Source organism: Molothrus ater, chromosome 31 (assembly GCF_012460135.2).
Source record: "Molothrus ater isolate BHLD 08-10-18 breed brown headed cowbird chromosome 31, BPBGC_Mater_1.1, whole genome shotgun sequence".
NCBI lineage: Eukaryota > Metazoa > Chordata > Aves > Passeriformes > Icteridae > Molothrus > Molothrus ater.
Window position 1 is genome coordinate 301,854 of NC_071658.1, and position 19,970 is coordinate 321,823.

The following is a 19,970-nucleotide window of genomic DNA, read 5'->3' on the forward strand; positions in this document are numbered from 1 at the left end:
AGCCCCACCTGGGGGAAGGGCCCAGGGAGACCAAGGGGTATTGAAGGCTGACCACAAGGCAAGCACACATCTTGATCCTCCCTCCTCTTGGCATTTCCATCTGAACACTGCTGGATTCCAGGAGTTGGAAGCTCTGTGTGTGCTTCTCTAAATCTTATTTGTCTTTTTCTTATTCCCTCTTCTTGCAAAATTTGAGCAACTTAAAATGGAACAGGCTTAAAGTTTGTGAAGTTGAATGAGCCAAGTTAATGTTATGAGAAGTGTTTCTTGTTGATGGAATGTTGTATTACACCTTTTGCCAAAGTTTCTCTGATATTCTAAAGTTGCCAGTAAAGTTCCTGTTTTGTTGTTTAGAGCTCCTGAGAATCTCTTGCTGATATTTCTCCAGTGTGTCCAACTCAGAGGACACAAACAATTGTAATTCCTTTTAAATGTCTTGTTGAGAGAGTTTTTTAGTGGATGTGGGTCAGGGCTTGTCTGTGCTGCTTGGCCCAGCCCAGGCAGGGCTTTCCCAGCCACATTCCACACTCTATTGCCCAGCTGGAGCCGCTGGTGCCTCTGAGTTGTGCTGCCCCAGCCCCAGGGACACTCTCCTTGTCTGCCCATTCCCCCACAGTCTCTGGGCAGGGATGGCCTCAGTGGGGGCTGCTGACATCCTCAGCAACTTGGAGGCTGCTGCTGAATTTTCCTGCTCCAGAGGCTTGTTCAGCCTTCAGCTCTTCAGTGCAGGAATTCAGTGTCCCAGGGCTCATTAACATTCAGAACACCTTCACAAGCCAAGCCTCTGGGAATAATTTGATTTAAGTGTTCAAAAAATCTTTTGTGGTTAATTCAACACATTTCAGAAGCCTATTCAATGTGAATACACTATATTTAAAAAGACAGCAAGTAAATCTTTTTAGATCCTGTAATTCATTGGTTTTTTACTGGTAATTCATTGATGTGTGCAATCTCCAATTGACCCTGAATCCAAGTACCTCCTCATGCAGTTTGAATAGATATGAAAATCCAGACCCTTCCTGGCTGACAATCAATCAGACTCTGTCCCTACCCCCACCCCACCATTTCCCCCATCCAAGCCCTGGCATTCAGAGCAGCCTTGTGCAAATCTGAGCTGCCTCCAGCCCAGGCTGCACCTGCAGCTTTCAGCTCCTTGGCTCCAACTCCCACCCGCTTTCCTTGGAGAAGGAGCTGCCCGAGACACAGAGGGATGTTCATTTCTTGTCAGCCAACAGAGCCAAGGGAAGGCGCAGCTCCATCAACTGCAAAAGTCATTCTTCCCCTTGGCTCTGCCCTGCCCCTGATCCCCCCAGCCCATCCTGTTTCCTTCATCCCTCATTCCCCAGGGACTTTCTGGGACAAGGGAGCTCTGCTCTGGCTATGGAGGGAGGTGTAAGTGCCACCACTGGAGTGGGGACCACAACTCATCAGGTTTGTGTCCTTGGAGGGACCAGGAACTGCTGAGACTCAGAGGCACAGAAAGTTTCTCTTCATGGCCAACAGACCATGGTTGAACAGGACACAATTTAGTAACAATCATACTCTTCCCAGAGCTATGTGCAACTTTCCAGCAGTGCCTGATGAGTCCACCACCCACAAGTGATTTTCATACTAAAATTAATTTTTGACAAACATTGTTCTGTGACAGATATAAAAACAATTAAGTTCTTGTATCAGGATGCTCATCCTGGAGTGGGGGCAAAACAGCTCCAACAATTCCTGATTTGCAAAGCTGTCAGTGGTGATGGAGAAGGGAGGTCAGGCTGCTCTTGGTGCTGAGGAAATGCTGAAACCAGCCTGACTCATTTCACCTCCTCCTGTCCTGGCTGATCTCCCCTCTTTCCCCTTCCACCCATTGGCTTTTGTCTCCCATCAGGACCCCCAGTGAAGAGCCTGGCTCTGTGTTCTCCATCCCCTCCTCACTGGCACTGCCAGACTGGGATGAGGAGCCCCTCAGCCTTCCCTGCTCTGGGCTGGACAAGCCCAGCTCCCTCAGCCTCTGCTCACAGCCCAAGGGCTCCAGCCCCACCTTGGAGGCCCTTCCCAGACCCTGCTCCAGCTGCCAGACATCTTTCCTGCCCTGGGCAACCCAAACCAGGCCACAGTGACCTGGATAATCCCCGTCCTTGATGTCCTGGTCACACAGCCCTGGCCCCTTGTCCCCATGTCAGGCTCTGGGCTGGATCCTGTGGAACATCCTTTGGTGGAGGCTGTGGCTCCAGGTGGGCCGGGGGGATCCCGGGGGACAGGGACCCTGCTGGGCATGGACAGCATTGGACTTGTTGGGAGAAACTGTGAGGGGGAGCTGGGGCAGAGTGACCAACGCAGTGACCTGACACAGCCCTGCTGGGATGGCACACAGCCCCTCTGGGATGTCACAAAGCCCCTCTGGGATGTCATAGCCCATTCTCTAATGTCACACAGCCCCTCTGGGATGTCACAGCCCATTCTCTAATATCACACCGCTGGTCTCTGATGTCACAGCCAACTCTGTGATGTCACAGAGGCAGTCTATGATGTCATAGCTCTCGATGACCTCACATTACCCACTCTGTGATGTCATAGCCCACACTGTGACCACATGTTACCAGATGATCAATTGTCTACACCAGGTGAGCTCACACCTGGAGCTTGTTCTCCAAAACCCCAGGCCTATGGAAACCACACAAGGCCCATTATGTGAGAAGGGGAACTGGAAGTTTAGCAGCCTCAGGGTCCTGCCAGCTCAGCCAAGCCTACTGGAACATTGGGGTCCACGACCACCAGGGACCACCAGAGAGACCCCTAGGACAGAAGAACACATGGGTACAAGGGAGGGGCAATATGTTAATGATTTTGGGGAAATGATTATCATATGTATGTTTAGTCCAAGACAATCAATGAATATGTGTGCAAAATACAGAAAATAAACAGAAACTTTCCTGTGCTCAGCATGCACAGCTTTGGGAGGAGCTCTCCCCCGTGCATCCAGCTGAATAAAGAATGCTGCTTCTTAATGCTACACTGGGGTTAAGGAGTTTTCTGTTTTACCGAATTTTTGGTAACACTCCCATTGCCAAGGAAAGCTCTGTCTGCTGCTGTTCACAAACAGAGAAGGGCTGGGGGCAGATGTGGGGCTCAGAGGCTGCCTGGGGCACAGTGACCATGAAATAATCAAGCTTTCAATGTTCTTTGAAAGAAGGAGGGGCAGCAACAAAATTTCTGCACTGGAATTAGGAAGGGCAGACTTTGGCCTATTGAGGATGCTGATTTGGGGAGTATCAAATCAGGTCCTGATTTATTTTAAGGGAAACAGCCCTTAAAAACAAAGGGGTCCAGGAAGGACAGACATTTCAAGAAGGTAATTTAAGGGGGAAGGAGCAGCCTGTCCCAGTGTGGCAAAAGATGAGCTGGTAAGGAAAATGACTGGCCTGGCTGCCCATGGAGCTTTTGTGGGAACTCAGGGGAAAAAAGGACTGGCAACTCAGGAAGCATTTAAGGATTTTGATGGGTTATTCAGAAAGAAAAGTTGAGATGTGAAAGCTCAATTCGAACTTAACCTGGCGGCTTCTGTAAAAAAAAGTTTTTTATAAAAAAAAATTATTGCAAAATTAGGGAGAAGAACCTCTACTATTTATTGGATGCAGTAGAGAATATAGTAACTAAAGATAAGGAAAGGGCTGAGCTTCTTAACAGCTTGTTTGTCTCAATTTTCAATATTAGGAATGCTTGTCCTCAGGACAAGTGCTCTCCTGAGCTGGTAGATGGGCACAGGGAGCAGAACAGCCGCCTGGAATCCAGGAGGAAGCAGCTGCTGACCTGCTGAGCCACTCAAGTGCTCACAGGTGAATGGGATCTTATGGGATCCATCCCAGGGGGATGAGGGAGCTGGTGGATGAGCTCCCCAAGCTGCTCTCCATCATTTACCATCAGTCCTGGCTCAGCAGGGAGGGCCCAGAGCACTGGAGGTGCCAGTGTGAGCCCATCCCCTGGAAGGGCTAGAAGGAGGAGCTGGGGAACTCCAGGCCTGTCAGCCTGACCTGGGTGCCCGGCAAGGTTATGGAACAGATCACCTTGAGTGCCATCACAGAGCACCCACAGGATGGCCCAGGGATCAGAGCCAGCCAGCGTGGATTTAGGGGTGGCAGGTCCTGCCTGACCAACCTGGTCTCCTTTTATGCCCAGGTGACCCACCTGTGGATGTGGGAAAGGCTGTGGATGTTGTGTGCCTGGACTCCAGCAGAGCCTTTGACTCTGTCTCTGACAGCATTCCCTGGAAAAGCTGCAGCCCACAGCTTGGGCAGGTTCCCTCCTCGCTGGGAGATTTAAGAGCTGGCTGGAGGCTGGGCCCAGAGAGTGGTGGGGATGGTGCTGCACCCAGCTGGTGTCCAGGCACTGGTGCTGTCCCCAGAGATCTGTGCTGGGCCCAGTCCTGTTTAATATCTTCACTGATGATCTGGGTGAGGGGATCGAGTGCAGCATTCACAAATTGCAGATGGCACCAAGCTGGGTGTGAGTGTGGATCTGCTGGAGGGCAGGACAAGAAGACACAGCCTTAAGCTGCACCAGGGGAGGCTCAGGCTGGACAATAGGAAGGAGTTCTTCACAGAAAGGGTGAGTGGGAACTGGAATGGGCTGGCCAGGGCGGAGGTGGCAGAGTCACTGTCCCTCTCCAGTGGCACTTAGTGGCATGGTCTGGGCGACAAGGCAGTATTAGGGCATTGGTTGGACTTGATGATCCCAAAGGTCTTTTCCAGCCTATTTGATTCTGTTATTCTGTGATGATTGGGACACTCTGGGGCCATTGTGACACTCCAGGGCCTCATGGAACTAAGAGGACCATGGTGACACTGTGCAGGCCCACAGAACCAGGGGTCCATGGTGGTGTTCTGGGGCAAAATGGAACCAGGGAGTGCCCCGTGACACTATGGGCCCTCGTGGAACCACAGAGGCCATTGTGACACTGCAGGGCCTTGTGTAACCAAGGGGTTTCACCATTTTGACACTGCAAAACCAAGGAGACCATTGTGAGACTGCAGGGCCCAGTGGAACCAAGGGGCCGTTCTGACACTGCGGGGCCTCATGGAACCAAGGGGACATTGTGACACTGCAGGATCCTGTGTAACCAAGGGGCCATTGTGACACGATGGGGCCTCAAGGAATCTGGAAGAACGTTGTGACACTGTGTGGCCTCGTGGAAACAAGGAGTCCATTGTGACATTGAGGGGACTTGTGGAACCACAGAGACCATGGTGACAGTGTGGGACCTCATGTGACCATGGGGCCATTGTGACACCCTGGGACCCATGGAACCAAGGGGACCATTGTCACATTTTGAGGCCCCATGGAGCCAAGGAGACCAGTGTGACAGTGCAGGGCCTGGTGTAACCAAGAGGCCATTGTGACACTGAGGGGCCCCATGGAACCAAGGACATCTTTGCAGATGTCACCAAGCTGGATGTGAGTGTTGATCTGCTGGAGGGTCAGAGGGCTCTGCACAGTGACTTGGACAGGCTGGATCCAGGGGCTGAATCCAACAAGGTGAGGTTTAACAAATCCAAGTGCCAGGCCCTGATATTTGGCCCCAGTGCTACAGGCTGGGGACAGAGTTCCAGGACAGCAGCCAGGCAGAAAGGGACCTGCAGGGACTGATGGACAGCAGGCTGGACATGAGGCAGCAGTGTGTCCAGGTGGCCAAGAAGGCCAATGGCTCCTGGCCTGGCTCAGGAATGGTGTGGCCAGCAGGAGCAGAGCTGCTGTGCCAGCACTGATCTGCCCCCAGCTCTGCACACAGACATTGCTGCTGCAGCTCCAGAGAAGGGAACACAAGGGCATCTCTGGAAAAAACTTTGCTGGGTGATGCTTTAGTTTCTTTAAAGACACACGGAGTGCAGCCCCTCACTGACACAGTCTGTGGCCACAGGGAAGATGGAGAGAAACAAAATGAGAACTGGCAAAACCAATGGCTTTTCTTTGTGGACAATATTAAATAAATCAAACATGGGGGGAAAAAAGAACAAACCCAGAACCAAACCCAAAGGAATCATCAAAGGTGATTTATATTACATGGCCTGTCCCTGCTGCAGCCCCGGCACTGCCACCCCCAGGGCTGTGCCTGGCCCCGAGAGCACTCAGGCCCTGCAGCAACACCAGGGCCACCAGGGCAGCGGGGCAGGGCCATGGCAGCAGCGCTGGCAACACCAAGTGCTGCTGCTGCTGCTGCTGGGCACAGCTGCTGGGCCAGCACTGATCTGCCCCAGCCCTGCACACAGACATTGCTGCTGCAGCTCCAGAGAAGGGAACAAAAGGGCATCTCTGCAGAAAAATCTGCTGGGTGATCCTTTAGTTCATTTAAAGCCACCAAGAGTGCAGCCCCTCATTAACACAGTCTGTGGGCACAGGGAAGGTGGAGAGAAACAAAAGGGGAAATGGCAGAAACAATGACATTTCTCTGTGGACATTATAGTTAGGCTTGACAGCTAACTTACAAGCAATGCTGAGTTAATAGATGAAATAACAATTGATGATTTTAGATTGTATCCATAGCAAGAAAGAAGACAAGGCATTAGCATGGGAATAGATTAGAAAAGATACATGTAGATTTTTGTTAGGTAGATTAGATGCATAAGTAAATGTGTATGCATAGCTTATTAAATTTCTGTAAAACTTTTGCCAATTATATTGATACTAATAGCTTTGTTCTAATTAAAATAATAACTTATTGTGATGTAATTAATGACTTAAAATGATGTTTTCTTAAAAGTATATAAACTAGAGAACATGAAATATAAAAACATTTTCTTCTTTGACCCTAATCACGTGTGTGTAGGTCACATTCAATCTAACAGTATCAGACAAGATTAATAAAGTAAAACAAAGAAAAAGAACCTCCAAAATGAAACCAACAAGTATCAAAACCAACTTTTATTACAAGTGATTTGCAGAAATTGGCCAGTACTTTATTTTTTCTGAAACCATCCAGTCATCAGTCTCCACACAGCAGCCTTGAGCTCCTGGCTCCTCAGGCTGTAGATGAGGGGGTTCAGGGCTGGAGGCACCACCGAGTACAGAACTGACAGGGCCAGATCCAGCGATGGGGAGGACATGGAGGGGGGCTTCACATAGGCAAATGAGGCAGTGCTGACAAACAGGGACACCACAGCCAGGTGAGGGAGGCAGGTGGAAAAGGCTTTGTGCCGTTCCTGCTCAGAGGGGATCCTCTGCACAGCCCTGAAGATCTGCACATAGGAGAAAACAGTGAACACAAAACAGCCAAGTGATAAACAAAGGCTAACCACAATGAGCCCAAATTTCCTGAGATTGGAATGTGAGCAGGAGAGCTTGAGGATCGGGGGCACATCACATAAGAACTGGCCCAGGGCATTGCCATGGCACAGGGACAGGGAAAATGTATTGGCCGTGTGCATGAGAGCAGTGAGAAAGCCACTGGCCCAGGCAGCTGCTGCCATGTGGGCACAAGATCTGCTGCCCAGGAGGGTCCCGTAGTGCAGGGGTTTGCAGATGGACACGTGGCGGTCGTAGCACATGATGGTCAGGAGGAAATACTCTGTTGAAATGAAGAACAGAAAGAAAAAGAGCTGAGCAGCACATCCAGTGTAGGAGATGTTCCTGGTGTCCCAGAGGGAATTGTGCATGGCTTTGGGGACAGTGGTGCAGATGGAGCCCAGGTCGCTGAGGGCCAGGTTGAGCAGGAAGAAGAACATGGGTGTGTGCAGGTGGTGGCCGCAGGCAACGGCGCTGATGATGAGGCCGTTGGCCAGGAGGGCAGCCAGGGAGATGCCCAGCAAGAGGCAGAAGTGCAGGAGCTGCAGCTGCCGCGTGTCTGCCAATGCCAGCAGGAGGAAGTGCCTGATGGAGCTGCTGTTGGACATTTGCTGTGATGCCTTATCATGGGGATCTGTAAAAAAAGTAATCATGGAATCATTGGGTTTGGAGAGGACTTGAAATATCCCAGCACAGCCTGGGGGCACTTTCCCCCCACTGCCTGCCCAGGGCTCTGCTGCCTGGAGCTGTCCCTGCCAGCAGCTGCTTCCCTGTGCCCAGGGCTGGGCCCTGCCAGTGCTGCCAGAGCCCAGCCCAGCCCTGGGGGCTCAGCTCTGCCCTGCAGAGCCCTCCCAGCTCAGGCACTGCCCAGGGGCAGCTCTGGCTCTGCAGGCTCTGATGGCAACGTCAGAGCAACCCTGAGGAGGCTGGAGAAGCAAAACTGATGCTGCCTCTAAGGGCTGATTTCAGTCACTGCCCAATTTATTCAGAACTGAGAGAAATTTTTTTCATTTTTCCCAGCCTTAACTGAGAGATGAATATCTATGGGCAATTTTCCATCCAGGAAACCCAGAGCAGTAGATTAAAAAAGCAGGATTTTCCCTTTTATGCAGCCCCTGCCTCACTGTGCTCCCTGTATAATCTACTTGGAAATGTTCTGCAGTTCAATGCCATGCTGGGAGCAGTCCTGAACAATGCAGCATCCTCACCACACAAGGAGAACACTCCCAAGCCTCACCAGCTGTCTCCTGCCACCCAGATCTTGTCCCCCAGTGCTGGCAGCAGCTGCCAGGGCTGGCTGAGAGCTGTCCCTGGCAGGCAGCAGAGTCCCTGCCCCAGCACAGCGCCCTGGGCTGCAGGACCCTGCTCTGCAGGACAGCCCTGGGCACCCCTGGCTGCTCTGCACAAGAGGCAATCAGAGAATGTACTCACAGGCTCTGCAGGCATTGGCATGTTCCAGCTTGAGGAGATGGCTCCAGGAGCTGCAGCTGCATTGTCCTGCAGCCAGAGGTTCCTGTGCCAAGGGCTGGCAGTGATTGTGCCCCAGGCACTTCTCAGCCCCTTCCCAGCCCCGACTGATTGAAGCTCTCTGTGCCTCTGTGCTGTGCCCGGGCTGGCTGCAGGCAGTGCCCCAGCCCTGCTGGGCTGCCACAAGAGCTGCTCATCAAGAGAAATGTGCTTTTGAAGCTCTTCTTGGTGACCAGGAGCTGCCTCTGTGCCAGGAGCCCAGCCCAGCTCAGCAGCACAGACACAGCACAAGGACTTTAATCCGCCTCTGGGCCTTTGTGCTCAGGCCCTGAACATCAGTCCCTGAGAGGGAGCTGAAGAAACCTCTCCAGAACTCCACATCAGAATCCAACTCCAAAGTTTTGTGGACTTTTAATGGGTCCCACTGAGGGACACAACTGAGCAAGTGTCCCCAGGCCCCAGGCAGAGCAGAGAACTGCAGGCAGTGATAACCGGTGGGGACAAGGAGAAGCCAAGTCTTGGTGTCCTGGGGCACAGCAGGGTCTGTGCTACCAAGGGCTGGGAGGAGACACCTTGTCCTGAGGCCCTGGGGCCTCCTGGCACAGCCCCAGCCAGGCTGGGCACTGTCAGCCCCTTGTCCTGCCCTCAGCATCCCCCCCTAACCCACATCCCAGTGGCCTCAAGGATCTGCTGCAAGGAGTCCCTGGGGAGCCTTGCTCAGCAATGACCCTGGGGGCTCCTGAATGCTCCCTGCAGGGACTGCAGGTTTTTCAAAGGTCTTTGGGTTTGGCTTTAGCCTTGGAGTCTCTGAGAGGTTTGTGCAATCATGGCCTCCAATTATCTGCTGTAATTAGTCCCTGGAGAGGCTTTGTCAGTAACAACACTCAGTGGGGCTCATTAATGCTTCAGGGTACTTCAGTTATTTGAAGGTACTTGGTGTTTCCCTTTTGATACAGACTCTGTGAGAGGTTTGTGCAATCATGGCCCCAATTATCTGCTTTAATGAGTCCCTTGAGAGCTTTGTGCTGACACTCAGTGCTGCTCAGTATTGCTTTGAGCTTCTCAAATTTTTTAAGGTAGTTTGGAATTTCCTTTCCACATTGAGACTCTCAGAGGTTTTTGGTCAATCCTGGCCTCCAATTCTCTCCTCTAAGGAGTCCATGAGGAGCCTGTGTTGGGGATGGACCTCAGTTGGACCCATTCATGCTTTGAGACACTTTGGGGTTTTCTTCTGACTTTGACTCCTGGAAAGGTTTGTGCAATCTCCTCTTAGGCCCTGAGGTTCAAGGGCTCAGCTCCAAATGCACCACAGGGCTCATCAGGATGCAGCAAGTCCTGACAAACCATGGCTCTGCCTTGATTTCCCTCTGCTCTAATGAAGTTTCTCAGGAATGTATCTGGAGTGATTTTGGTTTGTTAATTTGAGATTTCTCAGCCAATTCATCTATTAGTTCAGTGGGATCAGTGTTGGCTAATTACCATTGCACTCCCTGGAATATATTTACTCATTTCCTGCTGTGAGACAGGATTAGGAGAAGGGCAAAGTAGGCTCAAAATTTTTAAACGGTATATAGAAAAGTTTATTACCAGTAAATAGAAGAAAGAGTAATAAGAACCTGAACACTTCTCCTCTCCCTACAACCTTTTCTTTCTTACTGACAATGCAAGGAGACAAAAGCTGAAATTTTCAGTCAGTTTACACCATCTAGAACAGTCTTTCTTCAGTTCACTTAGGGAGAGGAGTCTCTCTTTCATGCTATGGAGACTTCTCCATAAGAAAAAAGTTCACTTGTGGCTCTCAATTGCCATGAATAGCAGCTGCCCGGAAAATCTGCAATTGTGAAGTCCCTTCCACTTTTCACAGCTTTTCCCACAGCTGTGTCTATGGACCATGTCAACTTATGGGGTATGAGTTTAAAGATGAGCTGTTGAAGAGCAAAGATTCTCTTCATCTATTTCTGAAATCATCTTCATCTCAAGGAACAGAGATCTTCTTCTTCTCTCCATGAGGGCACAGGATGTCACCACTCTTCTTTCTCTGTTTAAACTTTTCATGGGATCACAGCTACTTCAACATTTGCTTTCTTTAGCATGGAGGTTTTTGCAGAACAAGTCATCTCCTCATATTTTAAATGGATTATAGGGAAAAAGAGAGTCTGATATATTAATTACATCCTTCCCCATAGCTTTACAAGAGGATTTCAGCCCCAAGATCAAGGCATCTCCTCATCCCTCCCATCTGGGACTCAACTTCCCCTTCACTGACCTCGGTGTCTTCATGTTGCTCCTCTGTGTGCCTGCACTTTGTCCTTTTCTCTCACTGGAGGGAGGATGGAAGCACTGAAAGAGTTCATATCTCACTCGGGGCCTGCAGATGGTTCCGTGACCCCGGTCGGGCTCGGTGCTGTTTTCCGATGGAGGTTTCTGCAGCGGCTGCTCTGGGGCTGTGTCAGGATGGGCCGCGCTGGGGCAGGGCCAGGATCTCAGCAGCCAGGCCAGAGCACAGCAGCAGCATGGCCGGGGGCCGATGGCTTCTCCTGCCCCTGCCCGGGGCTTGCGGCTGAACCCCAAGGGTGGCAGAATCTTGGCCGAGCCGGCCCGGCCCTGGGCTGCTCCTGGGGCCCAGCGGATCCTGGCTGGGCCCGGGCTGGCAGCGGGGCAGGGCTCAGCAGGGCCCAGATGTTCCCAACTGCAGCCATGGCCTGGCCCGGCCTCGGCCCTGCAGCCTCCCCTGCCCTGCCCGGCAGCCGATAGGGCCTGGCGGGGTCCCTGGGAAGGGGCCCGGCCCCACGGCAGGAGCCGCCCGGCCCGGCCTGGCTAAGATGGGGCCGGGTCAGCCTTGTTACCTCTGTGCCAGCCAGAAGGGAAAGAGACCCTCCCAGGCTTTCCCATCTTTAACATGTGTCTTCACAGAGGTGTGTACAGTTTCCTTAGTGGTTTAACAGATTGTCAATTCTCAAAGATAATTACTGATTGGGTTTTTTGTCAGACACGGAGGAAACTCCTAGCAGCTCCTCTTAGAACATGACTTCCGTGATGCAAAACCACCACAACAGCACAGAGCACAGAGCTCCTCTGTCCATATGTAGTGCTCATGTGCCCGAGGCCTCAAAACCCCTCCATGGGAGATCTCTGGGCCCTACCCAAGGTGTTTTCAAATGAAAACATTCAGCTCAGTGTCTAAGAAAATCACCAGAGGACAGGGCCAGCCTGACCTTTCTGTCCTGGCTACTTTTGTCTGGGAGCAATCCTTGGAAATAAGGAAACTGGGAGGCCAAATGCTAATTTTTTCTATGGCCCTTGGACATGAAAACCGGTTCTTTTCCGTAGGAATGAAGGAACAGAGCCAGTGTTTCAGGGGCAGATGAGAGGTGGCCACCAGAGGCCAAGGCCAGCCAGAGCTGGCAGGTTTTTTTTCTGGGAGATACCATTGCATTAAGGAAATTTTTAGGGAGAGTACCAAGTTTGGCAATGGGCATCTGTCACAATCTGCTCATACAAGTGGGGGTCGTGATGGTTCATTAACTGATCTCAGAGTGCAAAAAACAACATGAAGGGGATTTCAGTATTAATGCATAGTATAATGCACCTTTTATTGAGTGCCCACAGCAAATGCAATAGAAGGATTTAGAAAGGAGATAAAGGATAGAGAGAGAGAGAAAGAGAGGGGGGGGGAATATAGCTACCAAACAGAGAGACTAAATCCTCATGTGGTCCAGCCAATAGATCTGTCTTGTCACATCAGGGAGAATCTCAAAGTCTTGGTTAACTCAGGGGTCTATTATAGTCCTCTGCTGAGGGGGGAACAGGTAAAAGACAATGAAGAATAAGTCTATTGAAAACGGGTACAGACAGTCCATGTTCCAAAACAGGATAAGTCAATCTCAGCAGTGAGTGAGAGCAATTGTTTTCTTGGTCCAATGACCACACCTGGGCAAACATCTCACTTCAATCAGGCCAACCCCTCCCCGTGTTAGGGTTATAGGGGTCTCAGTCCTTGGGAGGGGGCTTCAATCTCTGTCCATCACGGTGGTCGTGAAGCAGATGAAGGATTTTCCATGGGGGACCACCAAAGTTACCCCAGAAAGTTCATTTGGCCAAGAGGTGGGGAAATTCATGGGCTATTGTCATGAAGCAGGTGCCAGCATATAGGGCGAGCTTCTCCTTTGCCAGCCCCCTGCTCGAAGCAGCGACCATGGCAGCACTGCAAACACACCTGCAAACAATCCCTTGGTGAGCATCCACCGCAGCCAGGCCAGAGCTCCCGTCAGGGTCCTCAGGGTCCCGGTCTCTGTCCTTGGGACAGTCGTGAGGCAAATGAGGGAAACTTCAGACCGTCTCTTACAGCATCTGAAAAGCCAGATGGTTCTTTCCCATAACAAGGAGAGCATGGAGCCCCAGTGCTCCAGGAGCTGATGAGAGGCAGCCCTTGACATCAGCCAGACCCGTCAGGTGGCCCCTGGGAGGCCAAGCCAGCCAGACCTGTTCCATGTTCCCTCGGTTCCATCAGGCCCCACAGTGTCCTAATGGTCCCCTGCTTCCCTGAGGACTTGAGGTGCCATAATGCCCCCTTGGTGACACCAGGCCCTGAAGGGTCCCAATGGTCTCCATGGTTCCATCAGGCCCCACAGAGCCATAATGGTCTCTGGGTTCCATGAAGCCCCGCTGTGTCACCATGGCCCCTTGGTTCCATGGGCTCCAGTGGTGCCACAATGATCCCCTTGGTTCCATGAGGTCCCCACAGTGTCCCAGTGATCTCCATGGGAAGGGAAGAACCCAGCCCCAGTGTTGTAGGGGCACCCACCAGAGGCCAAGGCCCACCAGACTTGATGGTACTGGCAGGCTGTGCCTGGGAGCAACCCTTTGATATATGGAATTTTAGAGGTGGAATCCCAATTTCAGACATGGACACCTGGAAGAGAAGGATGGTTCTTTTCCATAGGAAAGAAAGCACGGAACACTGATCCAACAGTGAGATTTGGGGATCTGTGGGGGCTATTGGGGATCCTTTTTGCATCGCATGACCCAACAGGAGCGTCTCTAATAAACGTTGCCTGAAGCTCCCACTGTGGCCATGACAGGAACCCCTGTGAGTGTCTGGGCCATCCCGGCTCTTTGGCAGCCTGGGGACTCCTGGGATGTCACCGTGGAGCCCCCATGAGTGCCTGGGACAGATCGGTGCCTTTGCAGCCCAAGGTGCCCTGGGATGTCACCATGGAATGGCTGTGACTGCCTCTGACCACAGTGCTCTTTACCATCCCCAGAAAGCCCTGGGAGGTCTCCATGGAGCCCCTGTCTCTGCCTGTGACATTCCAGTTCTGGAACAGCCTGGAGACTCTTGGAAAGATCCCATGGAGCCCCTGTGAGCGCCTGTGAAAAATCTGATCCTTAGCAGGCAACCATCACCAGGCGCCTGTTGCTGTGGTCAGTTTCCATGGCAACCATCACCAGACCCCTGTTGCTATGCTCAGTCCCTTGGCAGCTCCATGGAGACCCCATCCCAGGGGTGGTTGCCATGGACACCAGCTCAGGCCTGCAGCCAGAGCCCATTGCCATGGCAACCATTTCCAGTCCCATCCCCAGGCTCATGGGATCCCAGAGCCACAGAATTGGCTGAGCTGGGAGGGACCCATCAGGATCCTCCAGTCCAACTCCTGGCCCTGCACAGGACACCCCAACAATGCCAGCCTGGCCTGGCAGCGCTGGCCAAACGCTGCTGCAGCTCAGAGAGCCCTGGAGCTGGGACCCTTCCCTGGGGAGCCTGGCCAGGGCCCCAGCAGCCTCGGGGCAAAAACCTTTTCCTGACATCCAACCTGAGCCTGCCCCGACTCAGCTGCAGCCGTTCCCTCCACTCCTGTCCCTGGGCACCAGAGGGAAGAGGTTCCCACAGCCCCAGCCAGGGACCCACTCCCAAGGCTGCTGCCATGGCCACCAGGGCTGGCACCAGCTGGGATGCTCGGTTTCCATGGGCTGGGGTTTAGGAATGGGATTCCCCAATTTCCTGCTCCTGCTAAAACCTCGCTGCCCTCGCTGCCCTCCCGCCTCCCATGGAAAGCACAAAAGGCAAAGATCCGGGGCTGGGATAAGAACAATTTATTGGGAACAGCAACGAGATAAGGAACAAATGGAACAGAAACAGTATTGATAACAGAAGGGATCAATAAAACTGTTTACAGGGAAAACTACAACATCAACTACTGGCTCTTCCCAGTTTCGTATTTCCCCTCCCTGGAAAGGACACCCTTCTCCTTAGGGAGACAGAATCCCTTTCCTGCCCCTGGCAATGTTCTGAGGTGGGAGTGAATGTAATCACATGGCCATGGCCAGACCCTCATGTTCTTCATTCCACACCATGTCATTGACAGGGGCAGGAAAAGGGACAGGTGTCTTCCCAGCATGGATCACAGGGAACATGGATCACCCGGGCTCTTTCCAACATGGGTTTTCCCATGGGGGTTGAAGCTGGAGCTGGGCACAAAGCTCCTCCTGCACTTGGGGCATTTGCAGGGCATCTCTTACCGGTGACTCTGTTGGTGTCTTGTCAAGTTAGAGCTGGTGGTGAAGCTCTTCCCACACTGGGAACACTCGTAGGGCTTCTCCCCAGTGTGGATGCGTTGGTGCCTGATGAGTTCTGAGCTGCAGCTGCAGCCCTTCCCACACTCCCCACACTCGTAGGCCCATTCCCCAGTGTGGATCATCTGGTGGCGGATCAGGGTGCTGCTCTTCCTGAAGCTCTTTCCACACTCCAAGCACTTGTAGGGCTTCTCTCCATCATGAAGCTGCTCAGGGACCACCAGCTCTGAGCTCTGGCTGAAGCTCTGTCCACCTTCCTGGCTCAGGGTGGGTCTTTCCTCCTCAGAGCACCCTGGGCTGGCTTTGTAGCCCCTCTTCCTGTACAATCTCTGGGGATTTTCCTCCCTATTGGATTCCTCCGCTCTGGAATCACTCAAAACAGCCTCTTCCGTGAGGTTCTGCTGTGGGGATTTGTCCTCCCTGGTCTCCATCCTCAGCTTCTTCCCTGGGGGAGGAAGGACAAGGAGATTATGGGATTTGCCTCTGTGACACAGGGAAGGGGAAGGAGATCCCCCCAGAGCATCCCCGGCAGGACGGGGTTGACACCGGGTTTGTCCTGCAGCCGGGGGCTGTGCTGGGCTGGGAGATGGAGCAGGAGAGAGGGGCAAAGTGGCACTGACTTCCTCCTCACCTGCCTGGGTGTCCCAGGGCTCCTTCCTCTTCCTCACAGCCTCCTCCTCCATCTGGCCAAGAACTGAAGATGGGAAATTCTCTTTTAGGAGGAAAATAAAGGCTGAGGAAACTGGATTTTGCACTGGTTTGAAGGCAAACCTGGGGAGGGTCTAAACCAGGAGTACAATTTAATAAGAAAATTTCGATCAAGGCAATGATACAGAAACACTGCCTTAAACAGACAGAGTCAGGATTTAACCTGACACCCTGTTGCTGAGGGTGGTGGCAGCAGTCCCATTAAATGGTGGCTGCAGTCCTGTTGGAGTGATGAACGTGATTCTGTCCAAGCAGTGATCCTGTAGAAGGGTCTGGTCTTCCTCTGAAGGTCCAGTGGTGGTTCTGGAGCTCTTGTCCTCTGCGAATCCAGTAGGCAAGGTGCTCCTGGTGTTGAAAGCCTCAGTTTATATCCAGGTAGGAATGCTTGGATCCTCCCCCTGGGCGGAGCATCCCACAATGGGATGACGGAATTTTATCAGTCCTGCAGTGACACTCAATGGCCCATTCGCAGAAGATATCTCCCCGGGAGGGCGTTATCAGGGCTGAGTCATGGAAGAGATAAAGAACACTGCCCCACCTGTTTATAGCAGTTGATGAAGATGGGCATTGAAAACATGCATTTGGTTCCATCTTACATTGCAACCTGAAACAGTGGGGGAATCCCTGCTCAGGGGGTGAACACCACCCCCCTTACCCAAACTGGCTCAGGTGTAAAACCCCCACCCTGGGAAGGCCACACACACAGGGGACAATGTCACACTTGCCCTGCCCCAGGGCAGGTCTCTGTCTCCAACACTCCGTGGCTGTCCCCCCTTTTCTCTTTCACTGGCTGGGGGCTTTGCCAAATCTAAGAATAATTTTTTTCTTTGTCCCTGTCACCTTTGTGACATTTACACAGAGCTTTCCCTTCCTTTTCATAATCTTTTCATAAAAGAGGTATTGCAATGTATTGGGCCGAATTTCCACTTTTCTTTTATCAGAATGTGCCAGCAGCTGAGCCTGAGCTGTTCAGGACCAATGGATTTTGGAATTGCCACAGAATTGCTTCTACTGTCTGTTTATTAAATTTTGAGATTTGTTCGCGTTTTCACCACAAGTTACTTGTGGGAAGAGCAAATTCAAGGCATTTTCTGTAGGGTTAAGTTTGATTTTTGTCAAGAAACAACTTCACTTTGTCCAGTGCCCAGGGAATGCTCAAGGGGTCACTGAGCCTCTCAGACTGGGGTATGCTTGAGAGGGGCTTGGGAGGGTTTGTCCCCGTCCCTGTCACCCCAGGCCATTCCCCAGGGTTGTCCCTGTCCCTGTCACCCCAGGCCATTCCCCAGGGTTGTCCCTGTCCCTGTCACCCCAGGCCATTCCCCAGGGTTCTCCATCATTCTCACCCAGGGAATGCCTGGGGGGTCTCCCTCCCGCTCACCCCTGTGCCAGGGGGTGCTCGGCGCAGTCCCTGTCCCTCTCATCCCAGGGGATGCTCAGGGCTCTCTGTCCCCTGGCCCTGGGGGATGCTCGGAGGGTCTCCATCCCTCTGGCCTCAGACTATGCCTGTGCAGGGCTGGGCACCAGGGGCTCTGTGTCCCTCTCACCGCTGAGGCTGCTCAGGGCTGGGGGGCTCTGCCACCTTCTCACCCCTGGGGAAGCCGGGGGGGTCTCTGTCCCTCTCAGCCCTGCTGTGACCCCACCCAAACATCATCGGGGTCACAGGCACAGAGACACCCCCAAAGCCCCAGAAAAGCTGAACCTGGGATTTGGTTTGGGGCTGAGGACTTAGGATGGGGCTGGAATTGAGGCTGGGATGGAAGTTGGGGCTGAGATTTGGATTAGAGCTGGGATTGGGGTTAAGGCGAGACATGGGATTGGCTTTAGGGCTGGGGTTGGGATTGGGTCTGGTGCTAGACGAGTCTGGCACTGGGATGAGATTAAATACAGAACTGTGAGTGTGTCTAAACATGGAGTGAGATTGAGACCATGATCAGGGTCAGGTTTGGGACTGGGCTCACCCAGAGAAGGACATGGGGGATGTCACTGCAGGATGGTTTGGGGAAAATCCTGGTTTGGGGAAAAACAGGGTGTGAATGCCTTTTTTTGGGGATTTCTCTTGCCCAAGTCCATGTCTAGAAGTCACCTGATGTCCATAAAAACCTCCAAAAATCAAGACTGAATAAAAAAAAGCCACCAGGAGTGTCCAATGTCCAGTCTCATCCCTCTGGAGTTCTGGTGTTCCCCCATTTCAGGGCTGCTGGGGATCCCATGGGTCCTGGGGATCCCCCCCTCTCCAGGGTCCTGCTTAGGGATGCTGAGGGGTTTTGGGTTCCCCCTCACCAGCCTCCCTTCAATCCAGCCACTTAAGGCTCACCCCTCTCCCCACCACCCTACCCTGGTGTAGGGCAAATTTGGGAGAAAACCTCCAAAAGGGGTTTCCTCTAAAAAGCAAATTCAAGCAGCAAACCTGCCCCCCACCCCTCCACTCCCAGCCGGTTTGGGAAAATATTTCCTTGGAGAAAAGTGGAAAAAACGTTTATTTACCAGGCAAAGCATTCACCAGCACAAAGAAAGAACAATATTGAACAATAAAACCTCTTGCCACTCCAAAAGAGATGACAAACACAGAAAGTCCCTCTCTGGGCTGTAGCTCAGCTCACTCAGTCTCTTATCAGTCTCTTATCAGTCTCTTATCAGTCCCTCCAGCGCTGGAAATGCCGCGGCCCAGGCCAGGCCCAGTGGGCCACAGATGCGAGCTGCTGGTGGTGTTTTGTGTGTTCAGTGTAGAGCAGGTTCAAACAGCTCCAAAGAAAAAGAAAAACCACAGTCCAGGCAACTTCTCTGCCTCAGAGAGCTAAAAACTAACTAAAAGCAAAGGAGAGCTCTGTCCCACCCTCTGTCCATCCAGGAGCCGGAATGTGGAGGAGTGAGTGCAGTGTCTGAAAACAAACTGCAGCTTCTTCCTCCTCCCCTTGGCTCTCAGAACCAGCCTTAAAGATGCAGAACTCATTTCTGGGCTAAAGGGACCGATGGGGCACGGGCATCATGAAGTCACCCCAGGACGCGCCCCTGTCAGGGTCAGGGGGTCCCATCCCCGCCTCATCTCCAGGCTGCCGGGGGTCCCCCAGCTCCGGTATCGCCCCTTCCCCTCTCCCCGCCCCGGGGGTCCCCCGTTCCACAGCCCCGGCTCTCACGGGGATCCCCAAAACCAATGTCCCGTCCCGTCGGTACCGGGCCATCCCCACGTGGACCCCCCGGGACCCTCCCGAGGGGCGATCGCGGCTCCTCTGCCCCCGAAAAAGCTCCTCTTAGGAAGCCCGGAGATATCTGGGGCTCGAGTCCGGGATCTGCCAGCTCCGAACACGCTCCAAAAAAATCCTCCCGGACAGCCCTGGCTGGAGTTATTTGGGAATTTAGCTACTTGAGCTGGGCTACTTGGGGGACTTTTAGCAGCCTTGTGTTCCTCACCTTTGAATGAACTTTGTCAGTCACGCTGATATAATTTGCTCCCTCTTCTCCAGTGATTTTAACAAACTTTTCAAGGAAGGACAACAAAATATTTTCTTTTTCACTGGCCACCCACAACAGCCATTTTCCCCATCAGTTCTTCCATAAGTTCCCCAGGAGGAAGGAGGGACTGTGTCCAAGTTTCCAAGAGTTCTTCTAGAAAAACCATAACCTCCTCAGAGGGAACCATGCTGTTGTGAAAGGAACCTGGGGTGAGACAAGAGTGCCCTGAACTCACTGTGCAAAAATAATGTCACAATCTGGTTACGCAAATTGTTAGAGAAATGCCTCTGCCCCAGTTGAGGTGCTAACGAGACCAAATCCAAAGTGGATTTTATTGAACAGTAAATGTGAGGTAGAGAGAGAGATGGAAAGAAAGAGAAAAGGGGGCACAGCAAGGGAGTGACAGGGACAGAGACCTCCCCTGGGGCAGGGCAAGTGTGACATTGTCCCCTGTGTGTGTGGCCTTCCAAGGGTGGGGGTTTTACACCTGAGCCAGTTTGGGAAAGGGG

General features: G+C 52.5%; 1 pseudogene; it reads right to left on the reverse strand.

Annotated features, from left to right (window-relative positions):
• LOC118700537 (zinc finger protein 271-like) overlaps positions 1-15,986 on the reverse strand; it is a 137,419-nt pseudogene extending 121,433 nt beyond the window's left edge.
• Positions 15,987-19,970: the final 3,984 nt, after the last annotated feature.